General features: G+C 48.0%; 1 long non-coding RNA gene across 4 annotated transcripts in view; it reads right to left on the bottom strand.

The window, feature by feature from the left end:
- Positions 1–1,021: 1,021 nt before the first annotated feature.
- LOC144157596 (uncharacterized) overlaps positions 1,022–22,211 on the bottom strand; it is a 34,067-nt gene continuing 12,877 nt past the window's right edge. For 2 of the 4 annotated variants that reach the window (XR_013319791.1, XR_013319792.1), the window contains exons 3-4: positions 8,678–8,842; positions 1,022–2,022 (exon numbers count right to left, since the gene is read on the bottom strand). This is a non-coding gene — a long non-coding RNA (uncharacterized LOC144157596). The remainder of the gene's footprint in view (positions 2,023–8,677; positions 8,843–22,211) is intronic. The other 2 variants (XR_013319795.1, XR_013319794.1) reach the window with 2 other exon arrangements.

Here is a 22,211-nt window from a genome sequence, read left to right as displayed (position 1 = left end):
CGCGCCTATCCCCGCACACATCGGTGGCGCCATCTCTCGGGGGACGCCGACGAACCAGCGGAGCGCCGGACCGGTTCCAGCGCACAAGCGTCTCTCCCGAAGCGCGCGCTGGCTCGGGATCGCAGGTCGCGGTTCTCCACGATTCCCACAGTGTAAACCGGTTGTACAATATATACCCTATATTAGCAGGGCATTCGCGTCCGGCTTCGTGGCTCAGTGGTCTGGGTCGCTGGGTGTGTCACCGCAAATGTTTTGCAAGTCACGAGTTCGAATCCCCGCGGGTGCGTGCTTTTTTTTTTGTAAGTTAACTTTTTTGTTTTCCGCCGATGTTTTCTATATTGAGTTCACCTTTTTTTGGGCCGCAATGTTCATGGCTACACGAACTAGTTCACAAAACGCGCGCAGGCTGGCACTGGCGCGCTAGCGAGTTCTCGTTGGGGTGCTGTTGCCATAAGCACCGACTGCTTGCAGGCAGTGGGCACAGGCCAGAATGAACAGACCCTTGGCCTGGTGCGAACACGCTTTTTACGATACAGGCATGAGGGAGGCAAGCTCCAAATATGGGGGAAAAGCGCATGACATTTGGGCGTCTGCGGGTACGCGGAGGGCGTTCATGCACTGCGTAGGTCTCGGCTAGTGAATGCTACGACTACAAGCCGTCCTGGGAGGCTTATCTTGTGCATTTTACAGCCGACAACATGGCAGAAGCGCGGTACGATGATTACTGAGATATTGAGAATGCCCATCCAACAACGCCATTGGTTATGTTTTACAGAACCGAAACCGAAACTTGTGTGATTGCTAACCTTGGGCATCGTCCAATCACGGCGCCCCTCCTCCCAACGTCACAGCCTTAGTTGGTGCGGCCGCCGCAAACCGCGCATGGTAGTTTTTCTTCTTTCGCGCTTTGTAAAATAATTACCGATTTGTCAACCGGATAAACGATGAAAAGTGTGCTAATTTGAGCCAGTCTACGCAGTGCAAGCAAAAACGGGAGCTTGACAAATTCACTTCAGTGTCCCTTTAACACAAAACAGATAGCTGGGCGCGGCCAGGAGCTAGCACCAAAACATAAGCACAAAAATCAGATCGGCGTTGTTCTCGGCAGTATAGTTTTGTGTAGTAAATTACCAAACCCGAATGTCAGGAGCCTAACGGCAGTCAGTACCAATAAATTGGCCGTAAGATGCCCACTCCATTTTAACTACGCAAGAGAAACACTAAGCTATTAGGCCATTTTTACTTTTATTTTCTGGCATAAAAGGAAGCGCTCACCTTTATGTTGAGCATATGACATTTTCAAGGCGCCTACAGCAAAGCTTGGAGAAGAGAACACAGCAGCTTCATACGGCGATCGTAATTATATAAATACACGGGCGTAGCCTACAGCAAGCGTGTATTCGTTCGCTTTCCGAGAGAGGTGGCTGGTTTTTCTTTCTTGGGTAACTCAAACGTGAAAAGTTTGGCCTCGTATCTGTCTGTTCACCGTTTCAACTGTTCTGTCTGTTCACCGTTTCAACTGTTCAACAAGCTCAGGGAGAGCTCCTTGCTTCAGTCACCATGAATATGTGCATTCGCTCCACAGGAAATCCCAAGGTTTGTTTTCCTGGGGCTTTCCTTATCCGCACCGTCGCCTTCACACGCAATGGGAACAGAATGTGGATTTGCTCGCCAAGTGCGTTACTTGAAACGAACCAATCATTCGGGAGAGGCAGGTTAAGAAAATCTTCCTTCTCGCAAAGAAGCCAACCATGTTCGAGAAGTCTGCCTGCACCTTTAAATGCCCAACGAAAGATGTCTATGTCAAACGGAATCGAAAGAATTCCGTTTGATCTCCGTCTGAAGCGCAGTTTTTTTTTGCACTTCATATAGAAACACATCGGCTGCGCTCTGCAATCTCCTGCGTTCAGGCATCCTTGGGTCTTCGAAGCTCTGCAGACACTGCTTGTTCAAGTTTTTTTTTGGCTCGAGCGTGCAGGCCCATCTGGAGCACCCTTTCCATTCCAGGAGGTAGCCCTTCCTCTGCAATCAAATAGCGTGAAAAATCAATGAAAAACACATTATTCCGCTGCATATGTTTCCATACCATAACGAGGGAGCTCATAAGAATATGCATGGCTAACATATCTCGATTGCTTACTCTTCTATATCTCAGAATTTGCAAAATATGTTTTACAGAAAGTTCGGTTATGAAAAGCCAGACCAAAAGCTGCGCTAGGGGCGGGGTCTGAATACAAAGCACTGATGGGGGGAGCTGGAGAAGACATGCCCATGGAAGTTAATGCGTTACCTATACAGCTTATTTAAAGTGATATCTGCAAGGACTCTTGCGGAACCACACACGTATTTGGGTTTGTTTCGTTTACGTCAATGCGCACTTCTGTCGTCTCACAACCGAGGTTCGTCGGCTAATTTATTCGCGCATTGCGTCTTACATCATGTATTGACGCCGCGTGAAGCCCAAATTTAAATTTGTTTGGGTATTTCATAAGCCGGAAAGGAATTGTTACTGTATTACTCTATAATCTTTTGTTAGCATCGAATTAGAAATTTACCAGCCCCAAAGAAATAGATCCGAGTGGGCCCATTACGAAAGTAGTAAACTGGCCTCGGATTTTCATTTTAAAACTTTACCCTTAATAATAATTTAATTATTATACGCAATTCTAATTCATAAACACGTATCAATATTTTATTTGTTTTTATGCAAGAAGTTTTAGAATCATTTACACACATTCTGGTTTTGCACCACCTGCCACATTTCTACACGTTACAAATTGCTGCAGAGGTGCTTTGTTGCAAAATAACTACATCGGTTCGGTGCGTTTTGGTTTCATCTTTGTCACAGCTGCCCGTTCGAACGTTTTACATATACCTGTCACTTGTGTACCACCCGCAGAAGCAGAAAAAGCCATGCATACGTTCCCGGGTACGGGTGGAGCCTATTCTGCTTACTGCTAACGTTTCACTTGCGCGGCTTAGGTATTCTACTACTTCATACAAACATACCTAGTACACCGGCACTGTTTCTAAACCAACTTTGTGTCCTTAATGATAGTGTCCTTCACGCAACTCATTAAGTGGCGTCGGGCAACGAACAGAACTGGTTTTGTATTCCTGTAGAGCTTCCGAGATCTACTACGACCCGCGGTTGTTTTGTTTGGCCAGTCAATACCACCGGCTTTGTAGGCAACTATCTGCCCATGCTCGGTGATTCCGTACACAAATTTGTTTTTGCTTCTTTGGCTTTTTTAGCCCTTTCCGGCGCCCGGAACCGGGTTGCGCTGCATTCGATCCTCACCGTTCGTCGTCCTTTGAAGTCTTCTATTCGTCAGCTATAATACGCGCGTGCCTGGCCTGCAGCCGTTGTTATATCGTCTTTTTCTCGGTCCGTTGCACTTAGTGCAGATCCACCCTGAGGGGAGAGCAAACCTGCTGTGGGCTTTACGGTGCGCCTAAATGAGGAGCTGTTTTGACGGGGAAGCCTTACATGGCTATTATAGTGAACTAGAATGATATAGTGGCGCGAACGGCGAGGAAGGGGCGTGCTCTTCTGTGTAGAAAACACCAGGTGGCGCTGCTGCGCCCTCTACGAGAGCCGCCGCCGTGGCTGTCGCTGTACTTGTGGCTGTCGTTGTTCCGATGTAGGGCAGTAATTAACCTTTACAAAAAAAAAGGCAACTCGCGTCTGGCATCCCCGTACCTTGCTATGAATGTTTTGTTGCAAATCTGCCCGTTTGAGCGGTTGGGAAACGGCTATAAATCGAGTTGTTTGGTGACGTCTGCTACCTGCGCAGACGATCGATACGAGCGTACGCGTTCAATGTGTTGCCGGCGGACAACTGCTATGCTTAATTCTTTACGAATGGATTTACTTTTTTGAATTTACTGTAATAAAGTCCCGGCATGAACCTACTCGTGAATTTGCCTCTAGAGAAGCAAATTATACCCAGTATTCACGCGTCCAGTAGCACCCGGCTGATTTTTTCAGCAGCAAAGTTTGCAATGAACAAATTACCTTCAGAGGAAACTTCCCCAGGCACTTAGGGCTGAAGGCGGCGTTAGCACTTGCAATACATCACTAAACCCCGTAGCCGTGATGGCCCCTTCGCAGGCCGAACGGCTGTCAGCTTCTTGCAGCACACTGTTCGCAACAGCTAGGGAATCTATTTCACCGCTTCCGCATAACACACCGCGAAAAAATGTTTGCGCCGACACTTTGTCGCCATGTCGATAGAAGAGCACGGATTTCTCGTGAAAAATGTATAGCTTTTCTTCTCTTCGTATCGATGTGGTAGCGAAAAGAACGTTTCGATCGTCGGCAAAATTTAGCCGGCACCAGAGCTTTCAAGGAAGCTTGATTTCTTGAAGATGGCTCATTGTGAAAGCATCCCATTCCACCGAACTTGCGCCTTCATTTGATGAGCCCTGCGGAGAGAGAAGCCTCGTGGTGTGGCTGGCGCGCGCCTCATCTTTTTCGCTCTTCAGCTTTGTCGTGGCTTCTTGCTTGCTGCCGAAACTGAAACTCTTGTTGTTGCCCGCCTTTTCCTTTGCGGCTTCCGCGTGCATGCTCCGTACAGAATTCGACGCATAGTAGGCAGGATATACGTACAGCACCTGGAGCCAGTGACAGCTTCTCGCGTGCAAGTCGCACTTCACAGCCGTTTATTACGTGGATGTAATCCCGCAATATGCACTCGGGCTCAAAGTGGCGCTCACCGACGGCTGAAGATATGGTCAAGAGTTTGTCCAGTCTTACCAAATTTTGTTCCCACTTTTTGCGCAGTTCATCGTCCAGGGGAGCGGCGAACAAAGACGCCTTGGGAGCACCTGGGTAACCACGTACTGTGACAACCCGGAGCAAAGGAATAGGTGTCCGTCCTTCGTTTTGACATCGCGGCTACCCGGCCTGTCCAACCTCTATTCGACAGCACTCGCAATAACTATTTTACTGACGATTGCATACCTCTTGCTTCTGTAGGGGAACATCACGGAAACGTAAAACACGCAGAAAATGAAAGGCTGGCCTCGACCATAAACAGATGGAGAGTCTGTCCGACCGCGCGCCGCCAACGCATCGCACATCCGCTCGCATCATCTGCGCCGCTAGCAGACGACAAAGCGCTACTTTGTAGCCGTTGCCCAATGGCTCAAACGGGTCTGATAAGCAACAAAACGTTCCTAGAAAGGTACAGGGACAACAAAAGTGAGCATCTTTCTTCCATAAAGGTTAATTACTTAATTACGGTACCACCCTAAAAAACGGCAGCGGCAATAGCTGGCGAGCGCCCCAAGCAACGGCCCGTTCAACCGCGGTACCGTTTTCGGAGAAGGCGCAGTGGCGCCCCTGGCGGCGGTAGACGCGCTTTGCTTCAGCCGAACGCTGCAGAGCGCTCCCGTTCGCGCCACTGGATCAAGACATTCTAGTTCACTGTAATGGCTATGTTTGCTAAAGCACGCCTCCGGAGCCATCGTGCCTCATAGCTCACGTGTAGCTGCGGCGTGTAAAGCCTTCAAATTTGAAATTTGAAATTTTGAATTTTTTCGCGCGCTGCCTCCTGATGGCGCCAGCTACTATGTGCAGGTCGCAATCACAACAGCCGGTTGTGGTCTCTGTGCAGATATCGGGGCGTGCATAGGTTCAATAGTGGCACCAGCACTAAGCAACATTTTATTTTGGGAAGTTGACCCAGCCGTAAAACAAGATTTGTATTTATATTTATTTGGATATTGAATAAGTATTTGGTGTTTATAGATCTAACGCATTTTATTCGGTTTTCAAGCTGTTTAAGGAGAGGGGCAAAGGTTTCTACCTTTACGTGTAAGTTCCAAGGGACAATGTGCTTCAATTCTCCGTGAACTTTCGCTACGATTCCAAAGCAATCATGTTTGCTGGTCGTATTCCCCCGGGTCCAGCCCCTTCTAAGTTTCCACTCGGCCCACTCCGAGATTGTCAAGAACGTGTTGGCCACGTCGTGCCTTTGCTCAGCGCTAAAGAAGACCTGTTCGCATATCGTGCGCGAAAGTTTTTCGCGCCAAGTTGATAGATTGGAAGTATCTGGGTTCCCGCGCACGGCTCTTCGTGTGTGCTGCAGCGACTGTTCAAATGGCTGAAGCGAGGACAAATGATAAACTGAATACGGGGGCAATGCTATCAGATGGGCGAAGAAAAATCGCAGTTATTCTCTATCCGCGTTCTGCCTCGCGCCATTTGAAAACTATCGCTGGTCATTAAAACGTGAACGTTATCTTCCGCGCGGCCAGGAAGCGCAGAATCATGTGCGCGAGTATTGACAGAAGGGTTGCAGGAAGGAAGAGGAGCTACTGGTGGTGACAAGTTCTCTTTAAAGCACTCTACACTTTCACCCGACTGCGAATGCGGCGTGATATACTCCGTCGCTTTATCATGCAGTGGCACGTATTTAGACCAAACGGGACGGGACGGTGCCTAATCACCGCTTAAAGAGAGCACGCTAGCTATCCGAACTGGGGGCGCCGTCACACCTTTCACTCCATTGCCACCAGTGCGGCTGCGGCCCCGAGCTCAATCAAATGGTTATTGTGATGAAGCACAAGAGCCAGCGCACCCGGGAAATAAAAATGAAGACACGTACGTGGGCCATCATTCAATTGCATTGACAGATGCGGAAGTGTATTTCCTAGGCAGCTCGTGTTTGTAGGAGATTACTTCAGATGAAATTTGGTGGCTTTATTGCGGTGTTTTCAATTTGGGCGGTATGGCTAATAACTGCCCCCCTTTTTATGTCTAAGTAGTCCGTGTTTTCCTAATAAACTTTCAGTTTTAAGATAGTGCCTGTGTCGTCCCTACTCTTCTCGTCTTGTGTTTATATTTTGCTGGCCATCATGACCACATTCCATCTAGCCCCATCTGCTAACGTATTACGTTTTATGTTTTGTTTTTACGATCGAGTAGCAATAAAATCCCAGTTTTTTGGTTTTGTGTGACAGCATCCCAAGGGGGTAGACTTGCCTCTCCATTACAAAGATCCCACGTGCTGCAACCCTCTATAGTTCCTATACTAAGACTGTGGTAAGTGATCCCAAACAAAAAAAAGTAAAGAATTTATAGCCCTTCCCCTGTCGAGAAAATGGGAGTACGCGAAGCTTCTCGTGGGTGCACCTGTTTCGGCAATCGTCAGCGAACGCATTGTCGGCGTTGCTCCTCGAAAGGGACCTGTTCCTCCACCGAGCGGACGATGCGCGGTCTTCCCATCCGCGTGACGAGCCTGAACTTACGACAGGGAGAACCGGCGGTGCACGCGAGCCCCCTCTGCGCTTCTAGAATGTTCCTCATAAGTCACCGGCGCAGCTGGAAGAGACTTCGGCTTTTCTTTTTTCGTGTGCACCAACCATGAAACATCATACAAGCGAGCCAATAGTAGGTTCACTTGAAAAAGCGAAGTGGTGGTTTTGTTTATTACCGCGCTGATCAAGTAAGAGCTTGAGGAATGAGCGAATGTGCGTCATCAGTATGGTTTTCCATTAACAGGTGTGGCGTGTAGCTGTAATTACCACATCAGACAACCGATAAACAGGGCCTTCTACTGCTGTGGCCAGAGTATGCATAAAACACGTGCGACGTATCAGCAGACGATAGCATGTCGAGTGTGATGGTCGTGAAAATTATTACGCAAAGTACCGTTCGCGAGTTAACGTTAAAACAGCAGCTCAATTGTAGTAAAAATCGATGAAAGGAAATGGACAAAAAATTTAGTGTAATGTTCTTCACTTCAACGTACGCCTTTCACTGACATTTGACTCAACGTAAGTGGACAGCCGTGTGGTATTAAGGGTAATTTAAACGAAAAATACGTATTTAGTTCGCTTGCCTTAATTTCCTTATTGAGTTTTAGAGTATACGTATCACGTGAATCTATATTTTTGTGCCTAATACCAAATAGCTTGGCGGTAGTTTTTGTAACCTAAGCTCCATATTACCGGGTGTTTAGCCAATTTTACGTGCATACGTCGCACATAGCTTTGCTAAAATAAAAAAACGGGATGAATTTATAAAAAATTCACCAAGCCGATAACCGGGCCATCGGATACTAATGTCATGCGAAAAAGAACAGAGCTGTAGCTGGTTTTGTTCCACGCAGAACAAAACTCAAAACGTAAAAAAAGATGTGCGCTGTCCCAACAAATGGCGCGCGAGCCGTGCGAAGGCGGGAATGTCGAATTCTATTGATCAGATGTTCATTGAAATTTTCATAAGAGGCCAGAGGGGATGAGAAGAGCGTGAGGGGCGGGAGCGTTGAGCGTAAAAGGAGCTACTCGGAAGAGGCGGCAGGAGCGTCTTTCAAAGTCATTTGCAATGAAGCAAGCAGATACGCGGCTGTTGATAACGCTTCGCCGGGACAGAGTAGAGCTGGTGGAGTGTAGTTTGTTCACTGTCTACACGTAGGCCCGCATTTTAACGGTCAGATGTCTTATCGCCCTGTGATAGCCGCGCTCTCCAAATAAGCCGATTTAGGTGTACCAATTACGCCAGAAAACACAAGTGGATAGCTTCGTTATCGCGCTAAAGATGCGTGGATCATAAGCGTGCTTACACCCTACCGAAGGCGCCTTGCAGTTTTTGGCCACCCGAAAAGGGCCGAGTGTGATCACGTAAGCTCGTTACACCGCGATCGTTGGTAACACTGCCTATCCTTACCGTCTTGCAGATAACTCTTTCAACCTCGTGAAGCATACCGATTGTCCGTTGAACGCGGCGACTTGAGCGTGAATACGCTCACGAGTATAGCCGAGTTTAGTTCCGTGAAGTGAAATAGTATCCTCGGGTCCTCGCCCTGGACATGTACCTGCTTGGTTCCTCAATCTGCAACGAAAAAGAAACGTGCTTTGTTTTCAACCAAGACCGTGGTTGCACTTATTTGCAAGAAATGCACCACACAAAGTTTCCGGTACACCGCTGTTGGTGAAGGCTTGTCAGGAAATTCCAATGTGGTCAGGAAGGCGATATTTGTGCAGGTAAGTTGAAACTCGACAGAAAGATCTGCTCGGCAGAATGCTCGGCTTCACGCACTAAATAATTTAACTGCTAGAAGACTGGTCGTATGTGCTGGACATGAATAATTTCATTGAAGGTTTTTCTCAGTAAACGGAGCACCAAACGAGGGCAAAATTAGCCCCAAAGTATCTCAATTAATGTACCTGTATAAGAACTAGTCTAAAGTGGTCGTATCTAGTGCACGTATTTGCTGATTAGATGAATTTGGCACATCCTAGTGTGGCACCAACCCTACATCCAGGCTTCAAAGTAAAAAAAATGTCGGTAATAAATTTTTATAATAATTCACGTGTGACATACTCAGGAGACTTGGCTTTGTATAAATACTTCGTTCTTTGGCAGTGCATTTTTGCGCGTAAAAATACCTTAAAATGTTTCTTTGAGCGTTAGCCATATCCCCGGTTTTAAGGCTTCTGTGTATAGTTTAAGCAGCCATCGTACCTAAAACGACTGCTATTGTCTTCATGAATCGGTCCGAGCAGAAATGGTAAGAGATGCTTAGTGAAATTTATTTCTCATGTTCGATGCAGGGTTAAGAACAAACACATGAACATGGAAAGTAATGTCAAAATATCATGCAAATAAATGCACCTTCAAGGTAGGCAGCGGAATTCTTGAAGACGTGAGTGAATATAACTACCTTGGGCAAGTTGTCAGTGCCGATCCTAGCAATGAGAAGAAAAGTAAGCTCAGAATTTACATAGGCTGGGCTGCATTTGGGAAGTATTCAGAAATCATGGGCAGTAAGCTTCCCGTGTGGCTATAAAGAAGAACCAATGTATGCTTACGGTAATGACATATGGTGCAGAAACTTCGGGTCTCACTAGGTACCTTGAAAGAAAACTTAGGTCTGCCCAACGAGCCATGCAACGAAGAATTATGGGGTTAACACTTATTCATAAAAAGACCGCGTTATGGATTGGGCAACACATTCGGGTGTAAGTCATTCTAGTTAAATTAAGCTTAAAAAGAGGGATTTGGAAGGCCATGTGATGCGAATGACACACAACCGACGGACCACAAGGTTAACGGAGTGAATTCCGAGAGATGGCAAAAGAATTAGAAGAACAGCCAAGACCAGATGGAGGAATGAAACACTAATATCTGGGGGCAAAAAATGGACTTGAAAACCCCGGGATCGGAGTGGTCGAAAATCTCTGGGAAAGGCCTTTGCCCTGTAGTGGACACGAATAATCTGTGAATGATGATGATTATGAATGCAATTTACACACTAATATTGAGACGTCGCCCCAGCTGTCTTAACTATTTTTTTTGTTGTATAGCGTTTATTCCGACCACTTGGTACGATTGGAATTTCGACTTAGGCGTCCATCCCCATCGTCCTACTGCTGCGGTTACGGAGCTAGGATCAGAATCTGCCCCCTTTCAGAGTTTCATGGTTGTTTTCTTACCGAAATGTCGTGTTTAATCAATTTACAGCCTTTATTTGGTTGAAATTTCAACTAAACCCACCGTGGTGGATCAAGGATTAAGGCGTTTTGCTGCTGAGCCCAAGAACGCGGGCTCGATTCCAGCCGCGGCAGTCGTTTTTCTGATGGAGACGAAAAGCGATAGCGTCTATGTGCCAACATTTGGGGAACGTTAAAGACCCCTGATGGGCAAACTTAATCTGACGCTTCTCCCACTACAGCGCACCTCACAGGCGAGATGTATAACCGGCATGTAACCCCTTCTCCCTATTTTATTTGAAGTTCTAAGTAACTTGATAGCTGGTAAGCCACCTAAAACTGCAATCAGCGGCACTATGGTCGCTTCTTTGTGCGCATTTGGCTGCCAACAGAAAACCAGCCAGAAGAAAATTCAGTGCGCCACCACAATGTCAAGATGAAAGACAAGCGAAGCTGTGTGTGTTTATAACTATATTGAGTTATATATGGTGATTTCCCATATTATTTGACTAAATACACATACACATAATGCCGTTGTTGTCGTCTTTTCTCTCTTTATTTGTCACCATGGTAACCATTGCTTTGTGGTCACTATGATATACTGCAATTTGTTGTACTTGGACACCAGACTCATTCTTTCCGAATGTTAGATTAGATCGATACGAGAGCGGTGACCCGAGGTACGCACATTCACTTCAGTGTAACACTTCAAACCATTCCTATTTCTTAAGCGTTGTCCCCACAGCGCGTACGTTCCGGAGCGCTGATACATACCCTTGATGATACTTTTTACCGATAATGTTAGCCGGCCGTTGCTCACGGATGTTTTTTTTCCTCCAGCTAGCCCAAGAAAGCATGGCTGTAAAAAGTTTGTGGAATCAACACTTAGCCAGTTAAAGAAAGCAATAAAACTTTGCCTGCGTCAGTTCTCCCTTGTGCCCGCGGCTCAGTCAACAGGCGCACTGGTGCCACCTTGCAACACAAAATTGGGTAAAATATGAGCAGTCTGCTTTACCCACAATCCTTTATGGTAAACTACCACAGTACTTTGCGGAGAATAAAGAATTAAACCTTTGCTTTGATTGATTTCCTGATAACTGATTACTTGAGTACTGCTCTGATTGATGACTTGATACATTACTGAATATCGCTAATGGCAGAATCGGCTGACACTGACAAAGGGGGCTGAGGACCTGTGTCAGGCATCTGTGCCTTTATTCCCAGCCCCCCTCGCTTTAGACGAGAAATAAACGTTTTCATTCATTCACAAATGCATCGAAATGACAAGTCATGACAAGAGAGAGAGAGAAATAACATTTATTTGGTATCCGGCATGTGGGAAGTCTCCGGCCACGCAGGGCGCGGTTGATCCCTGTCTTTGAACTATGGCTAATACGCCCTATAGTTCCGGGCTTAGACCCCGAGGATTGTGGCTCCGGCTAGGCGTCAGGTACTCGGGCTCCTCTACTCCCGTTTACCGGGGCAGAGGTTCCCTTTCTCGTCTGCTTCGCTAGAGCCTCCTCGAGCCGCTGGATGGCCCTGCGTTGTGTTGTTGGATCTTCGGAACGTAACCACGCTCCCACTTCTTCGGGGTATGTCGCATCCAGGCACTGCGCATCCCCTGCGTTAACAGCACTGTCACACTCCCCCCACATGATGTGCTTGAGGGTGGCGGGTTCGCGTCTGCACACACTACACACGGTGTCCGCGAACATTTCCGGGCATATGTGTCGGGCCAGGGTGGGCGTCAACACACATTCTGTTTGTAGTTGTCGTAGTCTCACCGCCTCCGCGCGCGTGAGTTCACGGTGCGGTGGCGGAAAGGCTCTCCTGGCTTCCCTGTAGGCTGCTAGGATCCCGCTGTATTCTGTGAGGGGCTCGCAGTCTTGTTCTTGGTCTTCTCCGCTGGTGTCGAAAGACGCGGTCGCCTCGGTCCGGCACGTGACGAGGACACGGGCCGTGGCGTCCGCTTCTTCGTTGCGGTTCTTGATGTTGGTAGCTAGTTCGTTGCCCATATGGGCCGGGAACCATTTGATGGTGATGTTGGGAGATCTCGCTGCGGTGCCCTGAGATGCCTGCTCGACCCCTCGGGGTCTCGCTAACCTCTCCGCACCACGCCAGACCGTTCCTCGAGCGAAGTTTCGGATTGCTGACTTCGAGTCGCTCAGTATTGTACGTGTGTTTGGTAGTCCCATGGCCAGCGCTATTGCCGCCCCTTCCGCTTGGCCGAAGTCATGACAAGCCTTTTCTGGTTACGCCTGTTTAGGCGTAACCAGAAAAGGCTTGTCATGACTTAACCGTTTTTTTTTTCGTCTTCTGTGTTTCGAAGTGTATATGATAACGGGAGAAATTCTTCATCACCATCGTACTCAAGAGAGCTTTTTCAAGAGAAGTTTTTTCAATAGTATATCCAGCGGTTATTTTAGTTGTAGATAAAACGCTCACAAACGAGAGGGAAAACTTCGAAAGATTTATCCCGCGCTAACGTTTAAAGCTTTTGGTAGAAATCTGAATGAAAACTTTGTTGATACCCGAGTAAGGCATAGACTACTAAACAAACTGCTGCTAATTCCTTTAGTCTCTAATGAGGCTAGCTCTTTTCCATACCCTTGTAGACGGCTTACAATTTTAGGGACAAAAAAGTCGGACCTAGAGGCTATGTTGGCCGTTTAGAGTGTACAGCTGTAGTACGGTAGCCCTTAGGTTCGGAACGTCAAATTTTCTAACTGAAACAAATGATTGCGTGGACGTATTCTGAACTTCATTCTATAGACTCTACCTATCCCCGATGTTTCCACTCCCTTTGTCCTGCGCCCATAAAATTGGTGCAATGGTTAGCACTACATTGATTCGATACGGACGCTTCCCCTACAACGGGTGGCCAGAACCATGTAGAATAATGACAATTAGACAGTTATATTGGCGAGCTTGTATCTAGCTGAACGATAGAAATGTACCAAAAAGAGGCGTACCGAAACAGGGAAACTATACAGGACTGACAGCTGATTGTGTGCAGCGTTGTTTTCATTGTTTGTCATTTTGAATGTTAAATTCGTTGCGTGACGTCATCGAAAAACGTCGTTGGAAATGGGTAAATAGTTAAATTGAAATAAGGCAGCTGTGAGGATCGAATGCTGAAGACTGTAAAGCCTATTGACCAACCTTCAGTGAGAAGAGGTCTAAAAGTATGTACATTAAGGCGATGTTTGGTCTGACTGTAATTTGACTTGCAGCATAACGGTGATACCGTAAAACTTCCCGCTGCGACGCACAGTGACGTCAAAATAATGAGCTGTAGGTAAACAACAATTGCGCTTCCAGCTTTGTTAGTGCGCGTTCAAGCGGGAAATTTTCTTTTCAAAGGCCGTTCCCAATACTTTTGGGGGGTGTAATAGGTTTTGTAATCGCACCCTCGTCTAGCAGAAAAACCCATTTCGTAAGCCGATGTTTAATAGTAGGACCAGCGTTCTTTTACTGCAGGCGCAATTTTCTTTTCAGCCCGAGAAGAAACTGAACAGAGGGCAATTTTTGACTGCAGCGTATTCCATTTTACATTTCGTTGAAATTATATATTTTTATGCACTCATTGCTCACGGTTCGTGACGGGGTATTTGTATCCATATCCATATGTGCTGACCTATGCGGCTGAAGATTTTACAAGACGTAGAATTCATAATGACGCCTCGCGAAGGCATTCAGCGGGGAAAGCCATAATATGATTCACATGAAAAGGAAATATGATTATTGTACGTTTAAAATTATGTCCTAAAGTTTTCGCAACTTTGACAAACTCTTGAAAACAAGAACGAATGCCTTCTACTAAAACTTTTAAGTCGACTTGGTGGTGATACGACCCATCATGCGCTGAACATGTCACCACTTTTTGGTTCTCGCACTGCAACTGAATTCGGGCAGTGGTGTTAGAACAAGAAATTTGAAGATGGTGACTTTCTTCATGCCATCTCCTATTACGGCGAAATCGGGAGTGAGCGAGTTCAAAACTATTGAGACGAGAGGCCAGAAAGCCCTGGGGGGAAGTAAGGATGGCGGAAGGGGAAGGGCACAATTCTCACAATGGGGAATGTTATAGACTGGGGATCGTATTTACACAGCGCACACAGTTTGGCCAGTCAGTGTCACTAAATATTCACAGGTCACGCTGTAGACATTGAGGGTGGATATCGTATGGTGAGTCCGGGAAAGTAGGTGAGACCGCTACACCAATTTGTAGAGACCATTTTCGAATGCATACTCTGTTATTAATTCTAAAGTTGCTGGATACTCATGGAAGCAACTGACTTGTTCCGATTCAGCGGCGGGTGCGGGACGTAGATGGACGTAGATGCGGGACCAGATGGTGGTTATGATCGAATGCATGACAAAGCCAAATAAAGTGGAATAGATTTGCTTTGCTGTCATGACTACAGAACAGGCATCGGCGTTTTTCGGAGCCTGCTGGGGCTGTCAACTTGTATATAACGCGTGGGGTACAGGCCGCATTCGCATACACTTTCATCTTCTAAGCGCTGCCTGCTTTGCTTTTTGAGGTCGCACAGCTGGAGTTGGCAGCCTGCTTGGAGAAGGGGTACGGGCGTGCCTGAGACCGCTGGAGGTGATTTTAGTCGCTCCGTGGCAGCGTCGTGTGCCATACGATTTCTTTGTGCGTCTGTGGTACAGTCATGTCTCGTTAATATGGACCCCGTTAATATGCACACCCCGCAATATGGACGAAATTTCAGGCGACAGATCTCTCGCCATGCAATTCTGTCCCGTTAATGTAGAAACCCGCAGTCCGGACTAAGGACGGCTATTTTGGGGACGAAACGGGTAAATACAGGCTTTTTTGTTTCGTTATTATCGACACGGCTTCACAAAGCAAAAAATAGAAAAGGTGACAGGTGACCCCCGAGGCCCAGCGTGTACAGGAATTTCCTTTTTTTGCCGCAGCGTAGAAACCCGACGCATGCATTTATCTCGGGATGCTCTTAATTCCAGTACCATCTAATTAGATCGAGAACATTTGTGATTAGCAAACAACACACTAGGGTAGGGCCGGCAGGGTGACACCTTTTTCCTATCAAACCAGATTGCCCGGTGCGACATACGCCGGAAAGAGCAAGTCCTGAAGCTCACAACAACGTACCACCATAATAGTTCGTGCCAATATTAGCTGCGCATAAAAGGCAAGGCTTCTCTGGTCATTTTGGTAGGGGCAATGACTGGTGTTAAGCGTAAACGGACCGAGCTTTCCCTTGTGCTTACTTGTTTCCTTAAACGATTCTTCCTGAAGCAAGCTTTCCTTAAACTAATATTCCCTTAGTTTGGATTTTTTACTTCGATTTGTTATTATGGACGACTCACATTATGGACGGTTTTTCTGGGGAACAGAGGCGTCCATATTAACGAGACATGACTGTATGTCCACGAGTCCAAGTAATTTAAATTTGAAAGCAGGTCTCGCATCAAGATAAGGATGTTGGTTGCCGTAGTGTTCGGTGAAAACGAACGCTTCAGCTCTCGGACCGCAACGTCCGAAGAACCCATGAAAGTGAAGAACTGGCGTTGGGAACAGCAGATGGCCCTAAAATTTCATGCGCGCTCAAATAAAACGCAAAAAAACCGTGCCGGTAACGGGAATCGAACCCGGGGACGCGCGGTTAAAGCCAGGTGACTTAACCGCTGCTCTGCACCTACTTCTTTTTTTCGCTTACTGTATGCGAGAACCCCATGGAGGAAGAAAAATTCCCCCGCATTTCCCCGAGGGGGAGAATGTGAAAGTGCGAATGCACGGTTGTCGGCCCGCTTGCGGCGCTTGCGCTCGGCCCCCGCAGCCCACCGCCTCGCCGCCTTCTCTTCCATCTCTTCCATCGGGTTTGTAGTATCACGTGTACACCACGCAGTTATCAAGCCGCTATAACGCCGCTGACGACGTAGTTTGAATGCGTTAAAGATATAAGGCGCGTCTAACACTGATATCACCGTCGCGTCTGTGGCTTGGTCGGTAGCGCGTCGCGCTGCGGCCCGCAAAGTCCTCGGATCGAAACCTGGCGCCGGATGCTGTTTTTTCTTTAAAGAGCACTGCGGACGCCGCCGCCGACGCCGGCGGTGGATGGTTTGGGGTCGCTTATAAAGAGCATTCGCTTTTAAAAAAGTTAGGAGACGGCATGACATCATGCAGCCAGCCTTTGGAAGCCTACCTCCGTTGACTCCGCTTCCTCGGCTGCTCTCCCTCTCCTCAGCCGCCGAAATCGGCCCAGCATGTGACCCGCAACTCGCGCAGAAAGCAATCCCTATTGCAGAAATATTTGTTTCGAGCGGACTAACTGGGAGTGCGCGCGCGGCGGCGAAGAAATCCTACCGCGCGCAGACCCCTGGCAAAGCTACGCGGCATAGGAACGTCTGGGCCGACTTTGATTTTACTTTTTATGGTTAGGCTTCACGCTTCCCCAGTGGCGCCGCCTCCTAACGTACAAACAACGACAGTACACCACACGTGACATGCTTTCGAGGTGCCCTTGAATCTGCTTACGTCCTCTGAAAGGGAAACCCTTATGGCTTTGCCTGCCGATACTCTACTGCTACATCACGCGCTTGTCATGCTGGTTCCATGAAGCTTCCATAACAGATTAGGAGCTTCCCAGTACGGAGTTCCAATGGTCATTGAGTTTGTCACATACCCACCCAAGGGGAGTGGCCAATGACTGACAGGGGCCCTTATAAGCTCACGGCTGATTCACTCCGATGAGGCTGCGACGTCAGCATACCCGCCAACAATTCCCAAATATGAACTTCGAGGGATTGGCCAGCGAAGATGACAGCTACCGTCAGAGGATCACGAGTGAGCGAGTGATTTATCAGGCAAAGAAAGGAAGTGCACAGGGGATATTATTGAGCTCTGTATGGAGCTCACCTACACTGCTACTTCTAGGTAGTTCGGGTGAAAAGGAAAGGAAGTGCACTGGGTATATTATTGAGCCCAACTGGGGGCTCACCTGCATACAACCCAGTGCGGTGGGGACAGGGAAGAGGGGGATGTAAAGATTAGAGAGGAGAAAGGGGGTGATAAAAGAGAGAGAGCTCACCTACATACAACCCACTTCGGGGGAGGGGGAGTAGAGGGGAATTAAAGATACAGAGGAGAGGGTAAGAAATAGAGAGACAAAAAGAAAGGCTAATTCATGGGAAAGCGTCCGAGTTGGCCCGGTGCTGGCAGTTTCCGTTGCCATAACGCTTTCGAGTTAAAATGACCTAAGCAAAAAGCAAACCTGTGTGAAACTTTTATTGACATAGAATACAGCAATACAATATCGACATTCTAAAACAGACTTCCCACAGGAAACGTTAGCCAGGAAGGCCGCCTGTGCGTATATCTCGTACTAGCAAAACCAACTGCAACATCGTGAAAACTTCATACGCCGATGGTATTCAGGAGCGAATACATTCAGCGGGCCGAGGGAACAAAGGAACGATGGAAAAAGAGGAAAGGCAGGGAGGATACAGTGTAACTGGTTGGCACCCTTACGCGTAGTAAGGGTGGGAAGGTTGGAAAGGAAAGGTGGACAGGTAAATGAAGGAAGAGGGAAGATATTAAATGCGAAAATTATTCAAAAGAGAGGTTAATGCACTCAAACTGAAAGAAGAACCGCACCATAAAACAAATAGCGACCCGGGCAAGGAGGTATGTATACTCGTTCGTGTAGGCCAGTTCTCACGAGAAAGTAAAGAAGCGCATTTCTTGATTTCAAGAAATCGACGAGGCAAAGATCGTAAAAGAGTGTGTTCAGTGAACAAACAGTTGACAGTTCAGCGATAGTCCGACGATTGTTCGGCTGGCCGGACACGGCCAGTCTGCGAAGAGCGGCCAAATGCGCACAGCTCAGTTGTAAAACAGGTGCACTGTCGTCCACAGCACAGACGCTGAAAACGGCGCTGTCGGCCAAGCTCACAGGACATCTCCTTTGCGGCTTTATACCTACCCATCGGTCATCACAGAGCTCAATTTCCGCGTATACTCGGGGAGGAATAACGGCTTCCAGCGCTTATTTCAGTCTTTGTTACCCGTTTCAAGTATTGTCCTTTGATGCATCTGCGCCTTCATCAACCTCGTCTTGAGCGCAGGACGCCAGGAAGCTCCCTGTGCAAGGCGGCGACATTTGGCTCCCCCGCTGTTTTGTTTAGCGCTTTTGCCGGTGCCTCTACGTGCCCGGCACATCTCGCGTACATTCAATGGCGATCAGCCGGCACATCCCCAGTTTTCGCGTGCAGATGACCGTGAGAATGCGAGGTTGGATGCCTGCCACTTTCGCAGAAGCCCAAAAAAAGGAAAAAGAAGAGTAGCCTTCTTTTCCTGCCGAGCTGAATGGCCAGCGAAGCTGCTGGGATTAACGCCATTCAGCAACCATTCAATACGTACAGATAAACAAAATGAAACAGCAAGTAAGAGTCTGCAACTACCGCTCTGAGATAAGTTGCAAGCGACCTTGAAAGTTACCCAAAACGGCAGATGACGGGCGTAGCGACCGTACTCCTCCTGAGGTGCCGAGCTGCTACGTTGAAAACCGCTGGTGTACACGTGATCGCCTGCTGATTGTGCACATGTTCGTGGCGTAGTCTTGAAGCCTTCGTCATCTAGATACCACGTGGTCTTCTCCCGGCAGGCCAATGGGGAGGCGTCCTTTCTTACAATGATCGTCGCGTGAGCGGTCTTGCTTGTTTTATTTGTTTTCATTTCTCTCGTGGCATCTTCAGTACACCCGACATAATCCCACTTCAAGAAACGAACACCCCGACTCCACGGCTTCCATACCACACCGAATTCACCCAGGACCCCGAACATCGGACAGCTATCTTCGTTCGCAACGCGCACACCGCTCAACCACACCAGCTGAGCCAAGCAATACCCAACAAATTTGTGGGATTCATCTGCACAACCATCCTGCCCAAGTGCACCTACTTAACTGCTTGAAGGCCACCGTAGGGAGGGTTGTATATGTTGATGCCTTATCTACGAGGCCACACTGAAGACTAAAAACGAACCCTTTCTCCTGGTCGGTGACTTCAATGCTCCGCAATATGCATGCGGGTACGTCCTCGCATCAAAAAAGGAAAAGCTTTATTGCGCACCACGCAAAACTACCACCTCCCGCTTCAGAACGGTCTCACCGCTACGACATGACCTGGAAACAACGTAAATCGAGGCACTATCCCCGACCTCACGTTCACGAGAAATTGCCGAAATGGGCGGTGGTTATGCTTTCCAGGAACATTGGGAAGCGAACAGAACATTATATCTCTACAGCTATTAACGAAGAACAAAACCGCAAAAAGAAGAGTAGCCAAACGAAGAAACCGGTCCGCCTTCCGTGAAGATATCACCCTGCTACCGCCCATACAAACAGGCCTAACTGAATGGACACAAGCACTGTAAGAGCGGGTGCAAAAACACATGCGAGAAATCGCCCTTACCCAGGACACACCACCTGCAGACACACATCTTCTGAATATATGGAAAGAGCGAAGAAGCTTGACAAAGAGATGGAAACACCAAAAACAATAGAACGCTTAAAAAGCGTATAACTCTCCTCACTCAGCAAGCGCAAGATTATGCCACCACCTTATAAAGGCAACTGGCACTCTTTCTGTGACAAACTGAAAGGCACCCTTAGCACCAAGAAAATGTGGGACGTGCTCCGGCATCTCTTTGATAGCTCCAACTCTCGGACACAAGCCAACCACTAAATACAGCAACTAAAACGACAGTGACCTCCACCCCCGAGAACTACTTCGATCTACATCTTTGGAACTCACAGCCCACCCAGCCCACCAATCCTGGGCTACACGGGCCGACCCAATCAGTAACTTGATGCCCCTTCACATTCGAGGAAATGCAATCAATCCTTGGCAATCTCACTCGAAATGACCCGGCAAGGACCGTATAACCAACCGCATCATTTGCAATCTGGACCATGAAACATCGATGCTTCCGATCTTCACTTGTGAAAATACGATAACTCACGCCAGAGAACATATTATCGCATTAAAAAAACAGTGGGATGACGGCACACTGCCGGCACAATTGAGGCACTCCGATGTAACGTTCATACCGAAAACGGACAAACCGATCTCGCCGACGTCACTCAAGTTAATCTCGGGCCTCATGCGTAGTCAAGCTTTTAGAGCACCTCGTTCAACGCTTGGCCAACTTTCTAGAGGATCAAAACCTATATCATCTAACAATGACCGTATTGCGACTGAAACTCTCCACTCAACATGTACTGCTACAACTGAAAGAGCAGATTGTTGACCACCTTAGCCGCACCATTCTTAAAGCAATCCTCGCACTCCACGTCAAAGGCGCCTTTGACAACGTTACCCGCTAAGCTAGAAAATCCTAACCAGACCACTTGCGGATCCAAAGTGTTGAACTACGTCAAAGCCTTTTTCAGCAAATGCACAGTCAATATCAAACCTTAATACGCCCGCCAAAGGCACACCCCAAGGCTCTGTAATCTCCCCTCTTTTTTAAATGCAGAGCATTTCTTAGCCTCGCCTGTTCCTGCGTCGGACGGTGTCAACAGTTCCGCGTCCGCAGCAGGTGCGCCTCTCCTTCCCTCCTCTCTCTCAACAGCAGCTGGCGCGCGCATGCGTCGTAGTCAGCCCGTTCGCTCCGTCGCGGTCTCGGCGTAACAGGTGCGTGATAGCAGCGCGGTGGGGCGTGGAAGGCCGCGCGCTGCTTGGGCATGCGCGGTCTCCCCCCCCCGTACTGCTCTCCCTCTACTGCGCGCGCTGCAAATATAGCGGCTAGCGGTCGCTCGTGTTTCAGTCACTGCGTTGCTCCTTCCTTCCTTGGTTGACGCTCGTGCCCACGTTTACTCGTGTCTGCTACTCCAGCATCACGGAAGAAGCGATGGAAGCAACACTGCCTTCAATCAGTACTGAGGCCCCAATGCTCTGCATTTACTCGTGTTCCCCTCGCGGGAAGGCGCGGGAATTTTTTTAATACTGCGCTGCTCACAATTTCCGCAAAACGTAATGCAATCCCCATCCTCAAGTATGCATTTTATACGAGTGACTTACTATGGACACTGCAAGGTTCAAGCGGAGAACAACGAGACGCCCTACAGCAAGCGCGGGATGAAACGACGTCATACCTTCAATACACAAAGGACTAACATGTGAACCCACAAAATAGGCACTCCTTATTTTCGAGCAAGAACACGAGGACGTTAACCCCCTCAGACTCCGGACCGACACGTCAGAATGTTTCGACAGCCCGTTTCCAAAGTGCTAACACTAAGATTTCTTGGCGTGCCTTTCCACCATGATGGTTCGGCCTCGTGCGGCCCTATTGCCGCAAATTCATAAAACCGTCACGCAACTCACCCACCTCATAGGATGAATCCGAGGCCACAAAGACGGCCTCACCGAAGGCGACACGTGCATATTGGTGCCAGCCCTTATACTTAGCCAGATGACATATGCAACCATCATTGAACTCAAACCTCAAGAGATCAGCAAGCTGGACGCACTTGCAAGAAAACGTACAAAACGGCCCTAGTTCTCCCCACGTACACCTCCAATGAAAAGCTTCAGCGGTTGGGACTGCACAATATTCTTCAAGAACAAAGTGAAGCCCATTGAAACTCGCAACTTCATTGCCGAACACTTACCCCATACAGGGAGGAGGGTGCTCGAAATCGAAAGACTAGACCCAAACCCCAACGACCTACCTAAACGTAGCCCACTGCACATATGCAAGAAACTCAAAG

Source organism: Haemaphysalis longicornis, unplaced genomic scaffold (genome assembly GCF_048455015.1).
Source record: "Haemaphysalis longicornis isolate Haplotype H1 unplaced genomic scaffold, Haemaphysalis longicornis Haplotype H1 scaffold_10, whole genome shotgun sequence".
Classification (NCBI taxonomy): Eukaryota; Metazoa; Arthropoda; class Arachnida; order Ixodida; family Ixodidae; genus Haemaphysalis; species Haemaphysalis longicornis.
This window is presented reverse-complemented; position numbering and strand designations above follow the sequence as displayed.